Raw genomic sequence first — 23,640 nt, 5'->3', positions numbered from 1 at the left:
AAGCAGCTAAGCAGTGGGAGAGAAGGGGGCCCTCCTGCCTGGGAGAACCCAGCAGCCGCCTGTCTACCTCCTTAACTGGAGCACAATTAAGGCAGATTGGAGTCGCAAGATGCCTCATGTTTATTCATGGACCTTTGACACACTGTCTTTCTGTTGGGTCTCAGTCCCTGGGGGTGCTTTGTGTGGCCCCTCCTCCCCCTTTAACTTTCTCTGCCTCCACCCAGCTCCTGGGCACTCATCCCGAGCCTTCTCTCATCGGCTCATTTACAAGACGTAAGTGAACATCTGTATAATGTCTTACAGTTTACAAGGCACTTTCCACGTTCGTTACTTTGAGTAAGTCTCACAGCAGCCCTGTATGGTTTCTAGGATCAGTGTTCCTGTTCGCAGATGCTCTGGGCTCCACGGCCCCCCGGGAGAAAGGGGAGGCAGCCTGCGAGTGCAGCCCTGGGGTGGGAAGGAGAATGGAGCCGCCTGCACTGGTTTTGCTGACCCAGGTAGTGGGGACAGAGTCGAAGTGTTCCTGTGGGCTGCTGGGGGGACTGTTGTCCTCCTCCTCTCCTGGCTGAGCTCCTGAGGCTCTTTTTGCCAGCACTACAGCAGGGAGAAGTAAATACCCACCCCTTATTAAGGGGAGGGTGCTGGCAGCCCTCTGTTGGAAGAACAGTGTGGTAATTATTGTCTCATTAGCAAATCTACTGTGACAACCAATTGGTCCAGACTTCAGGGGACTCCAGCTGCCTGCCTTCTCCTCTCTGTTTTGTTCTGGGACCTACAGCACTCCTGGGCATGCCCCCCTTTCTCAGAAAAAGGGCCTCCCCAGCTACAGGTGAACTCACCTGTCCACAGAGGAGGCTTTCTCACCCTATCTAAAGAGCCCCATCCACGTTCATCTTCTTACACAATTTTTCTTAAGAGCACCTATCGGCCCCAGTAACACGATTTTCATTTCTTTACTGTCTGTCCCTCCCTCTAAACTAAGTATCTGGTGACCAACCACGTGAATGAGTGAATGAGTGATCCTGGACTTTGGGAAGGTCCAGCACAGGTCTGTGAGCACCTACCGTGCCCCAAGACCTTTCATTTGGATTATTTACAAAAGTCTTTGGATTGTTGCAATAATGCTATGAGGTGGCTTTCAGAACCCTCATTTTGGAGATGGGCGACTTGCCCAAGAGTGGTGACTGTCATGTTCTACACCTCTGGAGAAGGCACCTTCAAGCATGTGGCTGTTCAAGATAGTGAACTGAGTTACGTAGGCCTCTGCTCCTCTCGCCCCTGCCCACCAAAGGCACACACTGAAGCAGTCATCAAGTCTTGTTGCCTCCACCACTTGAATATTTCTTGGTTCCATCTCACCCCTTCTTTTTTTTGAGATAGTCTCTCTATGTCACCCTCAGTAGAGTGCCTTGGCATCACAGCTCACAGAAACCTCAAATTCTTGGACTGAAGCAATTCTCTTGCCTCAGCCTCCCAAGTAGCTGGGACTACAGGTACCTGCCACAACACCTGGCTATTTTTTGGTTGCGGTTGGTCTAGGTCGGATTCAAACCCACAAACCCTGGTGTATGTGGCTGGAGCCGTAACCACTGTGCTATGGGCGCCGAGCCTCACCCCTTCTTCTTTCGCCATTTCTCAGGCCAACCTGCCAACATCTCCAAGGGGCTGCCTTACCTGACCCTTCAAGATCTCAGTTCTCTTCTCTGTAAAATGGGAGGAAGATCAATCACTACTGAGCCAAAGTCCCCCCAAAGCCTCAAAATATAGAAGGGCAACTAACCATCCTGGTTTTTAGGGTTGCGTTAGGATTTCTGTCGGCTCTTTGCTTTCATGGTTCCCTTCTTCCATAAAAAATTACTGAAAATTAGACTTTACAACAGCATGAACATAAAGAAAATATAATCCAGGCTGGATCCCTTATTGTATATTCATTATTATTGTATTCATTTTTCTTCTGATTTACAAGAATTAAAATGAAAACATTTTTGTGGGCCACTAAAAGTATGGTGGGTCCTTCTGGCAGTGGTGGATAGGTTGGTTCTGCTGGTTTTAGCCCTGAAAGTCCACCTTCCAGGAAACCCCTCAGCCCCAGGCCAACTGGGGTAGTTGGTCACTCTACTCTAAGACCTCCCATGATCCAGTTCCCCACTGTCTCTCTAACCTCAGGGCCTATTCTTTTTCCCTGGCTAGCTCTACTTAGACACACTGTGCCCAGTATCCCCTAACCCCTGCCCATCCTTGATCAAACTAGGACACTCCTGCCTTAGGATCTTTGCACTCAACTCCTCCCTCTGCCACTTGGCTAACTTTATTCAGATCTCTGCTCAAATGTCACCTTGGCAGGGGAGCCTTCTGGGACCACCAATGCAATAGCCCTCTCTCTGGTCTTCCTTCCTCCCTTCTCCTCACGTTTAGTTCTTTGTCCACACAGCAGCAAGAGTGACCTTTCAAAAAACAAATTTGATCATGCATACCTCCTATTTAAAATGTTTCTTGGTTCACACTGCTTTAGAAGATCCAAACTCCCCAGCACGGCCCACAAGGCCCGACGAGGTGATGCTATGCTGCAGGCTCCTGCTGGGAGGCCACTGTCGGGAGCTGCATTGCTGACCCTTTAGAGTGGTGGCTCTCAACCTGTGGTCGTGACCCCTTTGGCGGTCTCCTGCATATCAGATATTTACATTACGATTCTTGACAGTAGCAAAATTTCGGTTATGAAGTAGCAATGAAAATAATTTCATGGTTAGGGGTCACCACAACATGGGGAACTATATTAAAGGGTCACGGCATTAGGAAAGTAGAGAATCACTGCTTTGGAGGTTCTCTTCTCCCAAGTCCCCCCAAGGTGGTATAGCCTGCAACGGATGCCTGGTGATAAGCTCTGTGGGTCACGTGAGTCTCAGCATCACCTCATCTAAGAAGAGGAGAGACCTCAGTGAGCCTGGGAAGGCACCAAGGGGAAGGAGCTGGGGGCTGGGATGACTCCCCAAAGCCCTGCAATTCTCGAGTTGTTCTGTCTCTGAGCCCAGCTACAGCCACTGGGGAGACCTGAGAGGCACTGGGGCACAGCTGGGGAGCAGAACCAGGAATTTCCTTGGAAATATTTGCCTTTATCCCTGGGCACTGTTTGAGGCTGGACATTGGTTTTCAGAAGCCATAGTATGTGTGTTTTACGGAGTACAGTCAGGAAGTACTTCCCCGTGTCTACCTTACACCTTATGCACTATAGTTTTACTCAGTGGAGATGGAGAGCCAGAAGATCCTCCCACCGAATGCCCTTTGTTTCCATGCAAGTCCAGCCCTACTAAAACAACAGGAGTGAGTATTCATCAAGCCTGTATCATGTGGCAATCACCGTCCTGAGCTGTTTACATGCAGAGTCATTTGTTCCTCCCAATAGCCCAGGGAAGCGGATGCTCTTTGCTAAGATGAGAGTTTAGAGATCCTATCTACTCCACCCTACTGGTGATGCCGGGATGGCTGGTGGTATGAAAGAGCCTTTCCCCCACCTCAACCCCTTTTGGGAAGGAAGTTTGAACATTCTCCTGGAAAGCAGCTCCAGGAAGGCCAATCAGGAACAATCCTGAGGAAATGACCTCGTTGGTGCCATTCTGATAGCTCGAGCTGAAGCTGATGTAAGTTGCAGTCTTCGGTACTACCAAAAACAGTTATGGTGGACACTTAGAAAATACGGTAAACTAATTAATTTACTGAGCACCTACTTAGTGCCAGTGACAAGTGTACTGTCTCATTTAAGCCACACAAAACTCCTCAGAAATAGCTACTGCTAATTCCATTTAACAGGTCAGGAAATGGCAGCTTAGGGAGAGTAAATAGTTAAACCAAGGCCGCATGACTAGTAAATGTGGATTTGTCTTTAGGCCTGCTTGACTGGCTTCTAACAACTTGGGTGCCTGATTAACCCTAATAACTTGGGTGCTAATTTCCTTGTTAGGTGGCTAACAAAACTACCCCACGGTGGGACAAAATCACTGACATCTCGTGCCCAGTCCCTTGGGGAAAAGGTGCTCGTGGGGTGGGAGAGGATTTGGAGCCCAGCTACAGCTTCTCCATCTCCCCCATCCCCAGCCTCTTTGCTTGAGATTTAGCCCTATCCATGCTGCTAATGCATGACCCACATGCCCAAGCGCCCTCCTCAGCCATATCCACCTCTGAGTTGCAGCTGTGAAATCGCAGTGACAGATCCAGTTTAGTTCCCAGGATGAGCCTGCGATTATGTCTGCCTCAGCAGGGAGGTGACCCCTCTTCTGTCCTTGCCCCATGAGAAGCGAGCACTCCTCTCTCATTCAGGTAGCTAGTGAAACACCGCCTCCTCTGTTACGCCTTCCTGGGTTGGCCAGATGTCAAGGGGCAGCTGGTCCTTCCATCCAGAGAGAAAAACTTTGAGCCTGGGAGCTCTTTGAGCTCTTAGCCAATGTCTGTGCCTATGTTATTAGATTATCAATGGGATAGCTCAGTGAAGACTTAGCTCCTAGCAAGAGAGTCCACCTGTAGGTCTCAAGGGAAGTCCTCTCTCAAGCAGGAGCTGTCCAACGGAGCCCATCTCACCATCTCCTACTTCCAAAGGGACTCATGGGATCTTAGATGGTGCCCAGTGGAGGATGCCTTTTTGTGTAAAGCCAAGAGGCAAGACGTATGGGTGATGGGCATGCATGTGTGCACAGGGTGAGGGGGAAAGAACAGATGACAATGGGGGTGGGGGTTCCTTTAAAAAGATAAAGGGAGAGTTCCCTAAGGGAAGGCTGTCAGAGGTGAGCATCCCTGGATGACCCTGGGTCGCAATGAAGATGTGTTCCAACTTCAGGCACAAAGATTCAGGCTTCATGTTTAGATTTTTGGGACCCCTCTAGACTTCAGCTATGCAAGTCCCTTTCCTTTGCCTCCTCCAGACCAGTCTCAGGACTTTGGAATAATAGTTTTTGAGATCACTTTAAAAGCCTTATCACTGTGCAGACTAGAAGACTGGGGCCCTAAGTCTTGCCCCAGGTTCACTATAGGACCCTGCTCCTGTGTTCATGGAAGGAAGCTGGTGCCAGGTGGGGCCCACTGGGAGAGAGGCAGAAAGTGCCATCCTCTTGTTCTTCTCTTGTCCTCTCCTTCCCTGCTCCCTGAGGCAGCATTTCCAGGCTGGCAGAGCAGGGGTGGGAGTGCAGGGAGAGCTCTGCAGGAAAGAGGAGCCTGCAGGGCCAGGGCAGACACCAGTGACAAGAGCAATTTATTTCCCAGGCACAGATTAGGCGGCAACTGAGAAATTCTTCCTCATGCCATCCATCAGTGGGCCGCCTCCGGCAGCCTCTGTGGGGTCAGGAAATTTGTCTTGACTGCTCTGCTCTGCCACTTTATCTGGGCTCCTGGGGCTTGAGTCATGCTAGAGACCCCAGAACCAGCAGAAGAAATCCAGCCCAAAGATCATCCACAGAGCTAGCACCACCCAGACTGCACCCACCTGCTCCCATCCTGGGCTGCACAGACGCCCTGAAGGAGAAGATGCATCCTCCACGGCCTGGAGAAACGAGGGCTTTGTTAGTGCCGGGCCCTGGCTGGGAAGGGAACAGCCTCTGGAGACTCTGACCAGATACAAGAAATCGTTGTGATTTTTTCCACCCTGCTTTGACAAGAGGCCACTGGCTGAAAGTACAATACTAGCTGACGGGGTTGGCAAACTTTGTCAACGAAGGGCCAGGTACTAAATATTTTAGGTTTGCAGCCCCCAGCCCCTAAAGCCTCTGCCACAACCACTCAGTGTTGCCACTGTAGTGCAAAGGCAATCATAGACGATACATACATGAATGGGCAAAGCCACGTTCCAATAGAATTTCACTTTCAAAACCCAGGTAAAATGGCCCATGGGCTGAAAGCTAATGTTCCAAACCCTTGGGAACTCGGAAACGCTCTATCCTCTTAAGGTTTATTGACAAATGATGGTAACAATGAGTTTTACAATGCAAAACCATGAACTAGGCAATGGGGTCACTGGAGTTTACCCCAAAGTCTAATATGATGAGTCTATAAACTGTATCACCAAGTCTCAGAAACCAGGGGATCAGGTCTTTCATGGATATGGAACCATTAGTTTTCACAATATCCTTCATCAGTGCTGGACAGAATGTTGTAGGAGTTCAAAACATAGGCTGTAAGGTAATATTATTTGGGTCAATCCTTACTCTACTACCTATAAAACACACACCCTAACATCCCTTGACTCAGTTTCCTTCTCTGGAAAATGGGGCAATATCAGTTTACTCTCACAGGGTTGCTGTGATACTGAAAGAGTCGTGACGGATAAGGCATCTGGAAGGGTGCCTGGCGCATGATCAGTCCTCAGATCTAACTGTTGCCAGGCCTCAGTTGACCTCCACAAACACAGACCAGGAGACTGGCTGATCTTGGGTGATAGACGAGTTTGAGGTGTGAGGATACTGTGTTCCTACCAGATGTGCAATAGCTGACTGTTCCCATCTAGGCACCTTGGGACTTGGCGTTTGAGATTTCTCTTCTGTCTTTGTACGTTGTGATTAGAATAGGCTGGACTAATTATAGCAAAGAGTAGAAAGAAGAGAAAAGTTAAAGAAAATACATTTACTGAGTTGCCACATGGGCTGGGCAGGGCTAGGTACTTTTCTTATTTTATTTCATAAAATCCACACAACAACTCTGTAAGGTAGGCATTATTATCCTCATTTTATAGACGAAGAAATTAAGTCTCAGGAAGGTTATATGACATGTTTAAGGTTACCCAGACTCCCTAGTTGCAAGTTCATTCCTTCATCAAATATTTCTTCTTCACCGGGTATGTGTCAGCCAATGACTATCCTATATATTTGGGGAAATAGAAAAATAAAACCAGCGTATAGTCTAGATGGGAGAGATGAAAATTTAAATCGATCATTAAGGTAGGGTTGCAAAGGAAAGATTGGGCAAGCAGGATGCCTTCACCAAGGAGGAGATACTTAACCTGAGAGTTGAAGGATGGATGGGAGTCTCCCGGGAAGACAACGGAGAAAAGGTATTCCAAGAAGTAATATCGCATGCAAACACACAAGCATTAAATAACATCGTGCTTTCCAAAATAGTCATTCATCTGCTCTGGCAGGGTTACAAGGGCAAGCAGAGGACAACATGGTTGGAGAGGCAGGTCACAGAAGACTCAGGGAGCCCGTCATGGCTCATGATGGAGTTTGAACTTGATCCTGCATGTGATGGGGAGAGATTTAAAGGGTTTTAAGGTCAGATACAGTGGCTCACGCCTGTAATCCCAGGTGGGAGGATTGCTTGAGGTCAGGAATTTGAGACCAGCCTGAGCAAGAGTGAGACCCTGTCTTTACTAAAAACAGAAAAATTAGCCAGCATGGTAGTGGGTGCCTGTAGTCCCAACTATTTGGGAGGCAGGAACATTGGTTGAGCCCAGGAGTGTGAGGTTACAGTGAGCTATGATGACGCCACTGCATTCTAGCCTGGGCAGGAGACTGAGACCCTGCCTTAAAATGAATAAAAGGTTTAAAGGAAAATAGCAACAGAATCAAAATGTGTTTTAGAAATAAAAAATGGAGGTTGGACTGGAGTGAATAAGGCAGGATGCAGAGAGACTGTCTGAAAGACAATGAAAATAACCCAGGGTAGAAATCAAGAGGGGTTAACTAACAAGTAGTAGTGGGGATAGAGTGGAGGGAGGACTGGTTTGAGAGTTACTGAGGAGGCAGGTTCGCTGGACTTGATGATGACCGGAATTAGGGGCAAAGAAGGGAGGAAAGCATGGCATCGGGGCTGAGGTGGAGCCTGCCCTGGGTGATAGATAAGATGAGCGGCTCAGCCTTGACTGACATGGGGAACAGAGCAGGATCAGGAGCCCCTTCTGGTAACTCTGAGGGTGGCTCGTGAGGCAGTTAGATGTGGTAGGGGGTGGGTGTCTGGATGACCAGATGGGGAAGGTGAGAAGGATGGCACAGTGTCCTCTTGGTCCCAGGTGGCACTCATTGACAAGTGCTAGGGAACGGCACATTCAGCAGGCCCTGAGGACCCACCCAGGGAGCATGGAGGTCACTCCCAAGGTTGCTGTCTAGTGGAGAGTCTTGCACTTGCTCTGGGTGAGGGGCCTGGGTTGGGGAGAACCTCACGTGAGAATGTCCCTTCTTTAGGAATCTGGCCTGGTTCTTTCTTTTCCCTCCCTCCGTATTTCAGTGAAATATAAATTCTAATAATTATTCTGGGACTTCATTATCTGGCTTTTTAAGAGCTGAAGGAAACACCATAAAGAAAGAGGAGCAAACGGAGGACGTCCTTGCACCCAGCCTTATTTTTGTGTAGTCTCACTGTCTTCATGTCCTCCAGACCCCAATCATCCCTCACCACTGCTGCATTTTTGCTGTACTGGGAGGGATCCTGTGACCACAGAAGGCATCTCGGGAGGAACTCCTGACTCGGCAAGGTCAAGCAGTTTCCCAAACTATGCCCTTCAGATTGACTTGCTGCAGTCCCCAGCCGTGAGCTCACAGACAGGTCGGGAGAAAAGGGCAAGGATTTCCAAGGAGCAACAGAATAGCAGGGGTGTGTGTGTGTGTGTGTGTGTGTAAGTGTGGGGAGGGGGGAAGGAAAGAATGGATGAGGGGAAAAGACATGGAAGGAGACAGATGTGATCATAGAGCAACAGAAAGAATGGTCACATACGAGAGAGGCCAAGGAAGAGACAGGAAATAGGAAAGAGGCGTGGGTGGCAGTGGTAGGGAGCAGGCTGGCTCCAGCAACAGCCAGCAATCCAACAACCCCATCTCCATCCTGAAAGTGTCCTTGGCCATGGTGCTGAACGCCAAGGCCTTACTAGCAGGTAGAGGCGGCCGAACCTTGACACTCCCCAGCTTCCTTGTCAGAGTTACTGAGTACCATCGCCCCCTGCTGCTTCCTTTCACACGTTATCTCATCGTATCACACAATGACTTCCTAACAAAATAATTCAAAGAACTACCACAGTCTTACGTTCAGATTTATTTAGGGAGTAGGTACTGGCTAAAAGGACATATTTTACTTTAGGACGACCTTTATGAAAAGACGGGAAAAGGAGAAAGCTGGTCTCTGGTTACATTTAAATTATGACCAAAGGGGTCAGGAGTCCACAGAGCAAGAGCCAGCATGGACCCTGTCGGGGATACGTCCACCAGAATGCTGCATGCGTGTGCTAGCTGAGGTCAGGACCTGGGAAATTTTAGGTGTTACTATAAATAAGCATTTTTTTTAAAAGAACATAGAAATAATGTATCCAAAGGAGAATTTGTCAGAGGAGAGAGCCTAACAACTCCGACATAGTACAGTCATACTGTTGGTGTTCCAAACAGGTTGGGACTTCTTTCTGGGACTCCTTAAAGACATTTACTTAGTTATATGCCCTCAACTATGAAAATTTTTTGTTTTGCCAGTGCAGATTTTTAAGTAAAATCATTTCCATCATTTTATTTTTTAGTTTTACTTTTTTTTTTTCCCCCCAGTTTTCGGCCAGGGCTGGATTTGAACTCACCACCTTGGGCATATGGGGCTGGTGCCTACTCCTTTGAGCCGCAGGCACTGCCTTTTAGTTTCACTTTCAAATAGACTTTTTAAGAGCAATTTTAGGTTAACAACAAAATTAAGCAGATATAATTCTGTCTTTCTGTATTTCCCTGTTCTTCTTTCTTTCTTTCTTTCTTTTTTTTTTTGAGACAGAGTCGGTAGAGTGCTATGGCATCACAGCTCACAGCAACCTCCAACTCTTGGGCTTAAGCGATTCTCTTGCCTCAGCCTCCCAGGTAGCTGGAACTACAGGTGCCCACCACAACACCCAGCTATTTTTTTTTTTATTGCAGTTGTCATTGCTGCCTTAGCTGGCCCAGGCTGGGTTTGAACCCGCCAACTTTGGTGCTTGTGGCTGGTGCCATAACCACTGTGCTATGGGCGCCAAGCCATGTTCTTATTTCTTTAAACACACACACACTCTAAGGCTGAGAAGCTAAGTAGTGTTAGTTTGATTCAAAAACAACACATGACCTTCATGTATTAAGGCTGACTTTCTTATTTGATTTCTAAATTGGCTTTAGTGGCCATTTCCAGAGAGGAATTCTACAACCAATCATCAGTGCTAACATCATTGGATTCAACATACAGCTTCCCAAGGAAGCCCTCTGAAGGACACTGCAAACTTTCATGTACATTATGGAACTATCCCATGAGCGCTAATTAAAAATTATTTTTATTGTTTTTCCTAGCTCTGCCATTTAGCCACCTGTGTGACCTCAGATAAGTTACCTAACTTCTCTGTGCCTCTGTTCCTTCATCTGTAGAAAGGGGATGACAATAGTTTTTAATGAGTCAGTAACAGTAAAATATGTTTAGAACAATGCCCGGCTCACAGTAACCCTCAGTTGGTGGTTACCTTCAGTGACCATAACATGTAAGTTTTTGGCATTCATTTTCTGGGCACATCTTTGGGCAGAAAATGGATGAGGTAAGCCATGGTAGATAGCTTGGTCCGGAGTCTGGCATCAGGTAGGTGCTTCATATATGGTTTTTGAGTCAAACAGAACATAGCCCCTTTAGGAGCTGGATGAAAACAGAACTCTCTCTTGAATAGATTTCTAAAGCAACACATTTTGAATATTTTCTGAATATGCCAAGGACACAGGATTGTGACCATGAAGCTGGAAGGGAAGCCTGCCTTAGGATTCCCTGTGGAGTCACTGCACACTGCTATCCCACACGGTGGCAGCAGCGGAGGCCGGGGTCCATCCTCTCAACAGGAGCTCTTCTATCATACTGGAATGAAGATCTTGCTAAAGTATTGATTTCTGAGACTTCATCCCCTCTTTTCCTAGAGTAACATGCACTTTTAAGAGAGAAAAACTTTAAAAACAGATTTTCTAGGGAAAGCATGGCAGGCAACTTGATAGAGGTAAATAGGATAATATTTGATTATTTGGAAGGAAGTTTGGAGAAAGCCCTCTGAGAGCAATGAAAAGCGGAGCATCGTATAGGACCCAGGACAGGCTATGGGGTCAGAAAGATCACGGTTCCAATATGATCCAATATGCACAAACTGAGTGACCCTGAAGAACCTGCTCTAAGCCATAGGCATCGGGGGATGATCTGAGACTCTGCCTCACTGGGTTATTACAAGATTTCATAAAGCACTTAGCAGAGGGCCTGGCACCGTGAGCACTCTGTAAGTGAGTGCTATTACAGCAGCAACAGCTTCCCTTGCCACTGTTTCAGTTAGTTGTCTGTGGTTAACCACAGTTTGAAAAAATATTAATTGGAAAACTATAAGAATAAGTAATTCATAAATTTTAAATTGCATGCTGCTCTGAGTAACATGATGAAATCTCATGTTGTCCTCTGTCCCACCTGGAACGTGAACCCGTGTCCAGGGTAGCTGCTGTCTATGCTGTCTGCCCGTCAGTCACTTAGTAACCTTCTTGGTTATAAGACTGTCATGGTATGGCAGTGCCTGTGTTCAAGTCGCCCTTATTTTACTAATAATGACCCCAAAGGGCAGGAGTACTGTGCCTAATTTAGAGATTAAACATTATCATAGGTAGTTGGTATAGGAAAACACATAGTACATATAGGATTCAGTTGTACTGTGATCTCAGTCATCCACTGGGAGGGTCTTGAAATGTATCCCTTGTAGATACAGGGGGGGGACTCCTGTGGTATCATAAACAGCTGGCTATTGATAATAAAAAACATTTATTAAGCCCTTATTATATGTCAAATGTTCTGTTGAAATGCTTTATGCATGTATTTTATGTAAACTCTACGATAAGCCTTTCAACTACCATCCGATTTTACAGAGGAGACTGAGGCCCGGGGATTTAAGTGGTTTTATCCCAGAGTCATACAAATAGTAAGTGATGAGTTGGGATGTGAACCTGAGACACTTTGACTCAGGGCTTGTGCCCTTGAGCTCTGTGGTCTTGAGCCCATCCCACATGCTATCATCCTGCGCAGGCCTGGCTCTCACCCTGGAGGGACACCAGCACACGTGACTGCCATCCCTTTCGTTTTCCTTATTATAACGTTTCCTCTCAGAAAGTCAGACCTTTGACAATCAGCTCATGAGACTTAGATATGCACGAGCTGCTAGCATTATCAGACAGAAACGGAGCCCCTGGAGGCTCCCTCACCCTGCCTCTGGGACCCCCAGGAATCCGAGATACAGGCTCCCTTCCCGCCTTTATTCCAAATCTGTCTGGCAGCCTGAACTCTCTCCTTTTGTCACAGCATCACCTCACCCTCCTCCATCTCAGTGCCTCTGTGGGACCTTGAATAACTGGGGGTAACGTGACATATTCTTCCAGGGATCTTGTGGTCCCTGTTTACAGACTGGAAACAGAAACAGAAGCTAAGACCAAATGTGAACAAAGACCACTGAGTGCTCACGACACAGAACTGGACCACAGCGGGAATTCTGCTAAGCCTACTTTTGACCCAGACTGCTCCTAGATCTCTCTCAGTCCTGCCTGTCTGCACACAGCCTTGGCCTAGATGGATGAGGGGCAGTCATGGGGTCCTCAAAGCTTCAGGCAACCCACTGCTCTACGTGCTCAGGAAGGAGGAGAGGAACCAATACAGAGAACATCCACGGCGCTCACTGCGCTCACTCATCTCACTGCCAGGCCGTTTCACGTGCATCACCTCAAGCAGCATTCGGCGGCTTTCACAGATGAGGCACTTAGAATTGGTAAAGGTTAACAAGCAGCCAGTAAGTGGGGGATCCAGGCTTGGGATTTATGTCTGACAAGCTCTGTTCTTTCTCTCTCTGTGTGCGTTTGTGTGTATGTGAAGATGTCTTACCAAAAAATAAACACACAGCTATCTGCACACACAGGCACTGAAATAAAGCGTTTATATTAAATAAATATCAGCAATCGCATTATGTGTGTTTTTTGCGGGAGTGGGATGGGAAGCAAAGAGATTAATCAAGATACATCCTGGTAAAAATAATTACAGGTAAAATTTACAAGCTCTTGCTATGTACCAAGTACCGTTCTGAGCGCTCTCCATGCGTTAGTTCATTTAAACTGTGCAGTGATGCTGTGATTGTTCCTTCCGTCTTAAAGACGAGAAAACTGAAGCACAGAGAAGATAAGCAACTTACCCAAGGTTACAGATCCAGCAAATGATCGTGCTAGTTGCTCTCCTACTGCCACAGCTCCCACCATGTCTGTGCTCTATTCTGAGCTGGAGCTCTGTGGATTCCATTGATAACTGGCTTTCTATCAGGCTTTGCTAATAGCAGGTATTAGAAGGAGACTGCAAGGCAGGAGGGAAGTTCTTTCCTAACTTTTCCTGCTCTTGTCAGTGTAGCTGTAGCGGTGGCTCTTGGCTCTGGGCACTCCTTCAGGCATTTCAGAACCAGCATCTGTGCACCCTTGAAGTACCAGCAGCAGCCAGGCGGCACCCCCTCATCTGAGCTCTCAGCGCCATCTCCTCTGACGTCTAGGTTCTGGTAACGCTTTCCTCCTGTACTCCCAGCCCTAGAAATGGTGGCTGCTTCTTGTAGTAATTACCTCTGGGTTACTTCAGTGTCCCTTTGTGTTCTTCCAGCACACAACAGTTGTATAACCAACTCCCTGTATCAAATCTCCTCTATTCAATCTGTAGTAAATACGGAAACCTTATTTTCCTTACTGGCCTCTGAATACTACAGCCGATGGATCGGGCCACTCATGTGCAGAGCGTGTTCCCTTAACCATTAGCGCCGTATCTCTTAGTTGTCTGCCTTTATCTCTCGGGAGCTATGGGAATTTCCAACCCCAGCAGGCAAGATCACAGAAGTCAGTTTCACAATTTTATGTCCCTCACGATAGACACTAAATTAGCTTCTCACAAGTAAACCTTTACAGTTTCCTAGCAGGCCACGGGTCTTTACCATGAAGACTCAGCTATGGAAATCCTGATGGAGCGGCTCTGAGCATGGTGGACCTTGAGCTGCCAGGCTGACTTTGACTCTGCATTCTGATGCTGGCCCTAGGGTCAGAATGCTACAGAAACAGACGGAGTCTGCAGAAAGAGCATGGATGGTCATGATGACACTGAAGAGAATTCCTGGAGATAACAGAGGCTTGTGGCATTAATTAGAGGGTCAGCTGATGCCAGTGCCATCTTGAACACATGGGCATCAGGGATCCCAAGTGGGGGTGCTGCTTAGAGAGCTATCAGCTAGGAAACTTTATTAAGGGAGTTTTTGAAGCGGGTGAAGAAAACACCAAGCCCAAGATTCAGAGTAGGACCCATGTAAGCCAATAAGCATGATGCTACAAGGTCTCTTACCAAAGCTGGTACATGGAGGGGTGGTGCCTGTGGCTCAGTGGGTAGGGCGCCCGCTCGATATACCAAAGGTGGTGGGTTCAAATCCAGCCCTGGCCAAACTGCAACAAAAAAATAGCCTGGCATTGTGGCCGGGCGCCTGTAGTCCCAGCTATTCGGGAGGCTGAGGCAAGAGAATCGCCTAAGCCCAGGAGTTGGAGGTTTCTGTGTGACGCATTGGCCCTCTACTGAGGGCAACAAAGACTCTGTTTCTCCAGAAAAAAAAAAGAAAAGAAAAGAAAAGAAAGACGGTAAACATGGTACATGGAATTGCACTTAGTGAAAGAAAAAAGACACAGGGGGTGGTGCCTGTGGCTCAAAGGAGTAGGGCGCCGGCCCCATATGCTGGAGGTGGCGGGTTCAAACCCAGCCCGGCCAGAAACTGCAAAAAAAAAAAATTAAAAAAGAAAAAAGGGGAGCCAGGTTGGTTTAGGAGCCCCGCAGAGGAGCCGGAGCTTGGGTCGCAGTTGCCACCGCATCTACTCCCGGTCTCTGGCCCCACCGCGGCATGGCTTGCGGGGCGACGCTGAAGCGGCCCACGGAGTTCGAGGCGGCTCTACTGAGCCCCGGTTCCCCAGGGCGGCGGCGCTGCGCCCCGCTCCCCGGCCCCACTCCGGATCTTAGGCCCCCGGACGCGCAGCCGCCACCGCCGCTGCAGACGCAGACCTCGCGGCCGACTCTGCAGCAGCCCGCGCCGCCCGGCAGCCAGCGGCGCCTTCCAACTCCCAAGCAAATTTTTCAGAACAAGAATAAAACAAGAATATAGTCGTTACCAGAGGTGGAGACATTTAGAAGTTGTTCTTAATCAGAAAGTATCACAAGAATGGAAGAAAAAGTATCCAATGTACACAGCCCTATTATGAAACTAATTTTAGATCTCAAATGAAAGCTACAACCTAATTCTAGTCCAAGAATATGGGGAGGGGGTGGGGGAGGGGGAGGGGAGGGAAGGGGAGAAGGGCAGATGGGTGGAGGGAGGGTGACTGGAAAGATCACCTCTATGGTCTGTCTTCTAAGGGTATAAGTGAATCTTTCTAAAACTAGAGTATAAATGTCTTAACACAATAACTAAGTAAATGACATAAAGTCTATGTTAGCCAGTTTGATGAAAATATTTCAAATTGTATATGAACACACTACACTGTACCCCATGTTAAAAAAAAAATCAGAGTGAAGTCTGTGCTTTGGAAAGTCGACCTCACTCCTCGGCACTCATGGCTGCTAGTTCTCCAGGGTCCTCCTGGACGAAGAAGGACCAGCCCACCTTCACCATCAGACAAGTTGGAATATTTTGTGAGCGTCTCCTTAAGCACTAGGAGGACAAGATCCGGGAGGAGTATGAACAGGTCCTCAACACCAAACTAGCAGGACAATAGGAATCTTCTGTGAAATTTACACATGATCGGATTATGCCACGGTATGGGACAAGGCCAACAAGCTGTGTCCTGAAGCTTTGTGGCATATCTGGGTACCAGGTTTGACCTCAAGAGATGGCTGCTGTACACTTCTTGCAACTGGTTTGATATCACATTTCAGCTCCAACTTTGCATCCTGAGAACATATAACGTTTCTGCAGGTCCATTTTATACAACTTGAAAGACCTTAAAACTTTCTGGTTGCCACAAGTATATCTTCCTTTTCTGCTCATCCAATGAACAGCTGTGCCCTACTGTGATAGATTTCCCAAACAAAAATACCTGGAGCAGCAGTTTAGCAAAATATGCCTTTAGTGGCACGCACCAAATGGAGTTTCCCCAAGCACAGTTCTGTAAGAACTGTGTGTGAAAGTGTGTGTATATGTGTGTATGTGTATTTTAAGTTATTATTTGCATTGTGCATTTTTTTTTTTTTGATCTTGGGGATTCTGGCTGTGAATTTGATGCACCACAATTATGGTTTAAAACATTTGCTTGGTCTACAGAAGATCATTAATGTTTTGTGACCATATAAGTTGTAACAGTGGATTGTTTTATGTGTAGGTATTACTGTTAAATACAGGGACTGTTTCCAGGCACAGAATATGAATCATAAGTTAGGATGGACGTTAGATGTGATTATGAGGATACAGTGAAGGTCTGCGGTCCTAGATCTACAAATGTGTGGTGAGAAATTAGAACAAACTGGAGACGGCCATTGACACATGGACTCTGCCTAGCTGTGTTAGAAAAATACTTTGACTCCAGGCCTTAAGATACCCACGTGGAGTCAGCACTCACCTCATTTACACTGTCAAGAGCTCCCTGGACACTGAACCTCCAAAGGGAGGAGGTCTCCCCTGAATCAGGAGCATCAGGGTTTACTCTGGAGCCTAACATAGGTGAGTGTGGGCCTGGGGCTGGGTCAGGCCCTGGCGGCACTGCTGCTTGGGAGGAGCCACTTCACCTTTGTATCAGTTGTTAAAAATAGGATTTGGATCCTTCGGTCAGGTTCCCCCCAATTCTTTTGATGTGCCCATGTTAACTGCTTGAGATTTGTTTTGGCAACAGCCTGCCTGAAGTTGCTTATAGGCTGTTCTTCCAAAGTTCTTCACCTTGTTTCCAAGGCTGAGGAACAGAAAGTAGTCTCTGTTTTGAGGAGGTGGAAGTTAAGTATACATTTATTTTTTTACTGTGACTTGTTCAGGACCACATTTTACAAAATGCCTTGTTTCCTTTATTACTGTTTCTGGAAAGGAAAGTTCTGTTAATATTGTTTAGTTTGAATATAGAATAGTTATTTTAATTAGGGCTTATTTTGAAAAATTTTGAGTTTAATTCAAGTATATGCCAGTACTTTCTAAAGTAAGGTAATATTCAGAGACAGTTGTTCTGATGAGATGGCTTAGAGAAATTTCTGGAATAGTCACATTCAAAGATTCCTTATTAATGAATGTCTTTGACTTAAATCTAACCCAAAACTGCAACATAATTCTTTGTACATTTTCATTATATAGTGTTAACAAGCTTAGTAGCAAACAAATAAAATACTTAAGCTATTTGTTTACTTTGAAAAAAAGAAAAAAAGACACAAAAAGAAGAGGCGCTCTCTGGCAACCATTATCCATCCATCTAAACCAATTCGTAAATTTATTCTTTCACTTAACAAACATCTACTGAGCTACTGTGAAAAGTCTACGTGGGACAGGAGACAGACAATAGTCAGACATAGATCTTGTGTGAAGGGATCTAACCTTTGGTAGGAAGATGTTACAAAGAGACGTACTGATTTGCATGTGCAATGGGAGCTCAGAAGAGGGAAAAAGAACCTCTAATTCAGCAGTTCTCAGACCTGTGGGTCGCGACCCCTTTGTAACAATGAAAATACATCCTGCATATCAGATATTTACATTACGAGTCCTAACAGTAGCAAAATTACAGTTATGAAGTAGTGACGAAAATAATTTTATAGTTGGGGTCATCACAACATGAGGAACTGGATTAAAGGGTCGTGGCATTAGGGAGGTTGAGAACCACTGGTCTGCTTGGAGCAACTATGTGGCTTTATGGAGAAAGCTGCAAATGAGAAGAGGAGAAAGGTGTGGGGCATACGTGGGGGACACTGAGAAACTCAGTGGGGTTACAGTGAGGAGCTTGTGGAGAGGAAAGATGCCTGAGACTGTACTGTAAACGGCCTCGAGTTGCAACTTGGTTCTGTAGGTGGTAGAGAGCAACCAAGGATATGAAATAATGGTAATTGTTTTTTTGCAAGAGTGTACTAGGAGCCCAGTGGGAAATGAATGTGGTCAGGACATCAGTTAAGATGTTGTTATGATGGCCAAGGGAATGAAGGAATAATGAAGGAGTGAATCAGAGAAGAGGCAGAGAAAACGCAGAGAGAAGGTGACAAGGAAATGGACTGTAGAGCCAGATGGTGACACAATTGGTAGGCCCTGACAAAAGGCAGGGCAGAATCAAGCCTGGGTGATGAGGAAGGACAGCTGTATAACCAAGAGGAACGGGAACGTGGGAGAAAGAATTAAAGAAGGAGCTGTAAGTTCAGTTCTGGGCACATCAAATTTGAGGAGCTGTAAGGAATCAAGGTGGAGACACATAACTGGAAAAGGGCAGCCTGGAGTTACAGAGAAAAGTTGGGGAGGGAAAGCTAATTTGCATTAACTGGGCTTCAGATGAAGCTTACAATTGAAGATGATTTCCAGAGGAGAGAATATTGAGAAAGAGCAAAAGAGTCAAGGGATGATTCTTGGATAAAAGCTAAGCTTAGAAAAAGAGAAACAAAGGAAAAATGACAAGAATGGCAGAAAGACAACAGGAGAGAGAAGTGGGAGAGAAGTCCAAGGAGAGGAAGGGAAAGCGCTAGGAAACAGGGAGGGCTGAACATCCGATGCCGCAGAGAGGCCAAGGAGGGGAGGAACAGGAATGGTCACTGGATCTGGGGCCTGAGATTAGTACCCTAGAGAGCAAGTTCCATAGAATGGTGAAGACCAGGGCTAGTTTATGAAAAACCAGAAATAATAATAGTAAAGATAACTATACCGAGGCTGGGCATGTTGGCTCACGCCTATAATCCTAGTACTCTGGGAGGCCAAGGTGGATGGATTGCCTGAACTCACAGGTTCGAGACCAGCCTGAGCCAGCGCAAGACTCCATCTCTAAAAATTGCTGGGCGTGGTGGCTGGCGCTACCACAGTAGTCCCAGCTACTGGGGAGGCTGAGACAAGAGAATCGCTTCAGCCCAAGAGTTTGAGGTTGCTGTGAGTTAGGATGCCATGGCACTCCACCAAGGGTGACAAAGTGAGATTCTGTCTCAAAAAAAAAAAAAGAAAAGAAAAGAAAGATAATTGCAGGTACATTGTAAACACTTCACCTGCATGAATCCATTTGATCTTCACAATGACATTTTGAGCTGGATGCCATTACTGCCCCCATTTTACAGATAAAGGGACCATGGCATTGAAGAAAACAAGAAGACTGGAAGTTTCCAAAATGTGTGGAGCAGAACCTTAGCTTTGCGTGAAGCAGAGGTGCCCACAGAAGGGCTCTGAGGTTAAGTGAATTTGGGATTTCCCCTTCTAGGAATGCAGATTGGCACATTGAAGACTGAGAAGCCCTACGCTGAAGAAACTTGTTTAATCTTGTTAAATCCAATGTTTTATAAATTTATTTGACCTGTGAACCCTTTCATCATTAACATTCCATGGAGCAGTGTTCTACAAGGCACATTTCGGGAAGCGCTGGTGTAGAAGACTCCTTCGTAAGTCATGACAGAAACAGGAGGCGGCTGCGAGGGTAGTGCTGCTGCTGCTTTTGGGTGGGGGGACAAAGTGTTTTTCATGGGAGGGAGTGAAATTTCAGGGTGAGCTGAAGAAAATTATAGTGAGAGGTGATGGGGAAAGGGGAACGTTAGTGCCAGAAAATAAACCGTAACACAGCTGTCGAGCATTGAGCTTGGAATCCTGGAAAAGCTCATCCTTTAAGTCGGCCTGTCCACTCCCATGTACACAGTGAGTACACCTACCACATCTACAAAGGCAGATGCCACTGTGGTTTCAAGGAGTGTCCCTCATTTACATGTTCATTCATTCAACAAAGGCAGGCTGGACATTTCCTCTGGGCCAGGTATAGTGGAAGGCATTGTTCTCACTCTGATGCTGTCTCTCCCAAACTCTTGGCTCTGCAGCCTAGATTTTATTTTTACCTCTCTCTGATCCTTTGGATTTGAAGCCATGCTTGGGTTTCCCAGAATCTAAAGAAAAGTTTCCCACTAACTTCTGGCTGATGCCTCTTCGGCTTCTAGTGCCCCATGAAGCTTTAGGTGAGAAGGCTGATCCAGTCCTGGCCCTATGTCCCCCAGCCTGCCTCACTTGAATGGCTTCTGCCTTCTCCCAGGGAGATGTGTGTGGGGTGGGGAGAGCCATGGTGCAAAGGACAAGTACACTCAGATAAGAGGAGACCCTATGCTTAAAAAAATGCAAATCCAAGCCAGGTGCCCTGACTCCTGTCTGTAATCCTAGCACTCTGGGAGGTTGAGGAGGGAGGATTGCTTGAACTCAGGAGTTCAAGGCCAGCCTGAGCAAGCATGAGACTCTGTTTCTACCAAAAATAGAAAAACTACCAGGTGTTGAAGTGGGAGCCTGTAGTCCCAGCTACTTGGGGGGCTGAGGAAGGAAGATCATTTCAGCCCAAGAGTTTGAGGTTGCTGTGAGCCATGACACCATGGCATTCTACCCGACAGAGTGAGACTCTGTCTCAAAAACAGAAAGAAAGAAAATACAAATGCAGCCAGACAGGGGTGGCATATGCTGTCCTTAGGCCGGCCTGGCCAGCGGCATGTAACCATGGCATGTCATGGTGTGGCATGTGGTATGAGTCATGTGTGCATGACAGGTGGTGGAATTACTGGGTAGACTTCTGCAGAAGACAGTTTTAAACCAGTAGCCCCCCCTTGGGACAAGGGATTGTGGGCTGAGAAAGTCTGGCTTAGAAATTCTACTTTATGAATAAGAGAGTGCCTGTTTTGGCCAGATCTGTTCCATGGGGGAAGGAATGCTGCTCACTCCACCTGGAAAGACAGGCTAAGTGTATTTTAATGTGCAGCTGCAGGCCCAGTGCAGGTCCCTGATCAGGCACTGGGCATCTGGCTGCAGAGGGTCTCTCTCAAGCAGATGCTTATTATAGACTGGTTCTGAGCACTTACCATGCCTTCTCTTTCCCAGCTGCTAAATGCCCATTTCCAAGTTATTGAAATTCACTGGGAAGTACGGTTAATATGCAAATATAGATTAGCCCCCTTGCCACTGATGCAGAGTTGTCTGCTTGGCAGCCTCCAGTACTCAAGATCCATGAAATATCTGGCACAAGCAGGGGGATACAGAGGATGACTAGGTGGGGGTGGGGATGGGGATGGGGGTGTAGGTGTCATTCTTGGGCTGCTAATGAATCTGATTGTAGCCAACACTCAATTATACCCAGGTGGATCACACGCTGGGCAAGTCATCTGCAGCAATGTTGAATCCTGTGACATTTTTCCCATTGCTCCACATACTCGGCTCCTGCAGCAGCCTGACCCAGCGGTGAATGGTGTGCACTCACAGATGGGCAGCTCATTTCCATACCAGCTGAAGCAAAACATAATTAGGAAGGCAAACATGCTGTAAGATATGTACAATATCTGCATATCCTAACCCACACTTGAAGTCAGCTTTGTGATTACCCACTGCCTTGAATGAGTCACGCCACTGCTCCCCCGTGAGCATGGACCAGTGAGAAGGAGTGGCAGCCCGTCAGGCTGTGAACAAACATCCGGAACATACACATTCCAATGTCTTGTTCTTTCAGAACAGTCACCTTGGGACTGTGCTGCTGCCTTGCTTGAGATACTTCTGAAAGTCCCTTTTTTCCGTGGCTGCTGTTTGGATTTGCCTTCCCAGCCTCTCCTCTGGTCTTTCAAGTGCCTGTAATCTACCAAAAGGGCAGATCTCCATTTTGGAAGGGCAGGATTGATTTTTGGTGACAGCAGAAAGCATGGTGGAGCCAAGTGTAATGAGTCAAGTGTGATCTTATAATTCTTACTCATAAAGATTTGTTTCCCTACCTTTTTTCCAAGAAAGTAGCTGAAGATGAATTTTGCATTTGTGAGCATTGCTTAACAAGGGCTGAGCTCATCAGTGCTCCCCTGAACAAAATGAGCAAGATAAAACCACCACCCCTCCCCCAGCAATGACACACACACACACACCTTTTCTTCTGAGTTTACAGCTCTCAGCTTGGCATCCACTGTCAGTCACCTGGGTACCAAAACATCTAACCAGCCCCTAGGGAGGCTTCCTTCATGGAGCTGCTAAAACACTGCTTCAAACATCTCCCTCCAGACTGGCTTCCCCTGCACCCTAACCAACTCCTCACCTACCTCCAGGGCCACCGATCAGCCTGTTCCAGGGAAGGCGAATTCACATGAATTCAATGTTCAAGATAATCAGGAGGATGAAACCATGGCAACAGTCTCCAATGAATGCATCAAATGTCCCAAGGGGACATCTTGGTTCCAGAGGGGCAGTATGGGCTGCAGTGACCTAGGGCTAGATACTTCTTCAAAAGCACAGCACTGAAGCTGTTCTAGGAGATGGCAACAGCTAGAATGTATGGACCCTCCCCCAGAGGACCTCTTAGGGGAAATCAAGCCTTCTAGTTGGATTTAGGAGTTTTGATGTATTGGCTAAATAATAAATCAAATGTTTTTGTTTGTAGTTAGAAGGAAGGCTGTGTCAGGAGAGAGGAAGTGGGTGCTGTTGGGATAACTGTATACTTGGTAAGTCTGTTTGTAATTTATTGAGTGGGAGATACCCTAAATCATTTTCCGGGAAGGCAGGTGAGCTGTCTCCGAGATTCTCCTCAAATATCTAGGTTGTAGGTGCGACTTTGGGGACTGGCCATTCTGTGTAAGTAAAAGAGTGAGATTTCTAAGAATGAGAGTTCAGATAAATCTCCAAGGGGAGAGGAGCCTGAAGACTGGGGGAATTCTCCATGCAACTTACAGCCCCTTCTCCATTCCTTCCGGGGATCCAGAACCTCTGAGGACACTGGTCCCTGGAGATTTACCCTGACCCGGTGGAGAATGAATTCTGGTGTTGTCACTTTTCTCCCCTCGGGATGCTCTACAACCAGTTCCAATCATTTCCTTGTCTCCATTTCCCTGGACACGGGACCTCCAGATTCAGAGAAACTAGAATTCCATTCTTTTCTCTAAGGAAAACCATTAGACCTGCACTTAGCAACCACCAGGAGGGTATTTTTAGCTCTCTGGCAGAAGTGTAATGTACAAAATGTAATAATCTCGGCCTTGAAGTTCCTCACAGCCCCATTCAACATGAAATTGTGGCTGATGGATGGTCATGGTGGCTGCAGAAAGCAGGGCTAATGAGCTTGCCTGCTGTTTGCCTTCTCTGGTCAGGTGTAGACCAGACATGGTGAAGACCAGAAAACACACAGACTTAGGAAATTCACTCTTCAGTGACAGGGAAATTAGCCCCCAAATGTCCATTTCCTTCTTAGGTCAAGTTTATAGCCCACAGGCTATATCCACTATGCTGAAATATTGGAGTGAGCCAGGTGCCTGAACCCCTTTCCCCACCTTAGGCTATGCCTTTGGGAAACTCCCTTCACCTGTCTGCCTCAGTTCTGCCTGTGAAATGATCCTCTTCAGCTAGGGCTTTCTGTAATTCCAAACACTACCTGGAATTTGATACAAGACAAACCCCCTGAGTGGGCAGAGGCCCAGAGCAATCAAATGGTTCACATTTACTGAGCTCCTACAAAGTCCTCAACACTGCTAAGTGGCTGTTCTAGACCTCGC

The 23,640-nt window shown here is 46.9% G+C and overlaps 1 protein-coding gene and 1 pseudogene across 2 annotated transcripts in view; one reads left to right on the top strand and one right to left on the bottom strand.

Moving 5' to 3' along the window:
* The window catches only part of KCND3 (potassium voltage-gated channel subfamily D member 3), a 222,947-nt gene that overhangs the window by 83,573 nt on the left and 115,734 nt on the right, over nucleotides 1–23,640 (bottom strand). The gene's annotated exons all lie outside the window — the stretch shown is intronic.
* LOC105887363 lies at nucleotides 14,761–17,320 on the top strand (annotated as a pseudogene). Its single transcript, XR_002774352.1, has 2 exons — nucleotides 14,761–15,164; nucleotides 15,522–17,320. The product of XR_002774352.1 is annotated as an akirin-1-like (transcript).

Source organism: Otolemur garnettii, unplaced genomic scaffold, assembly GCF_000181295.1.
Source record: "Otolemur garnettii isolate 467f Iridium unplaced genomic scaffold, OtoGar3 scaffold00073, whole genome shotgun sequence".
In the NCBI taxonomy this organism is placed as follows: domain Eukaryota; kingdom Metazoa; phylum Chordata; class Mammalia; order Primates; family Galagidae; genus Otolemur; species Otolemur garnettii.
Note: the sequence above shows the minus strand (reverse complement) of the source record. Positions and strands in the feature narration are given on the sequence as shown.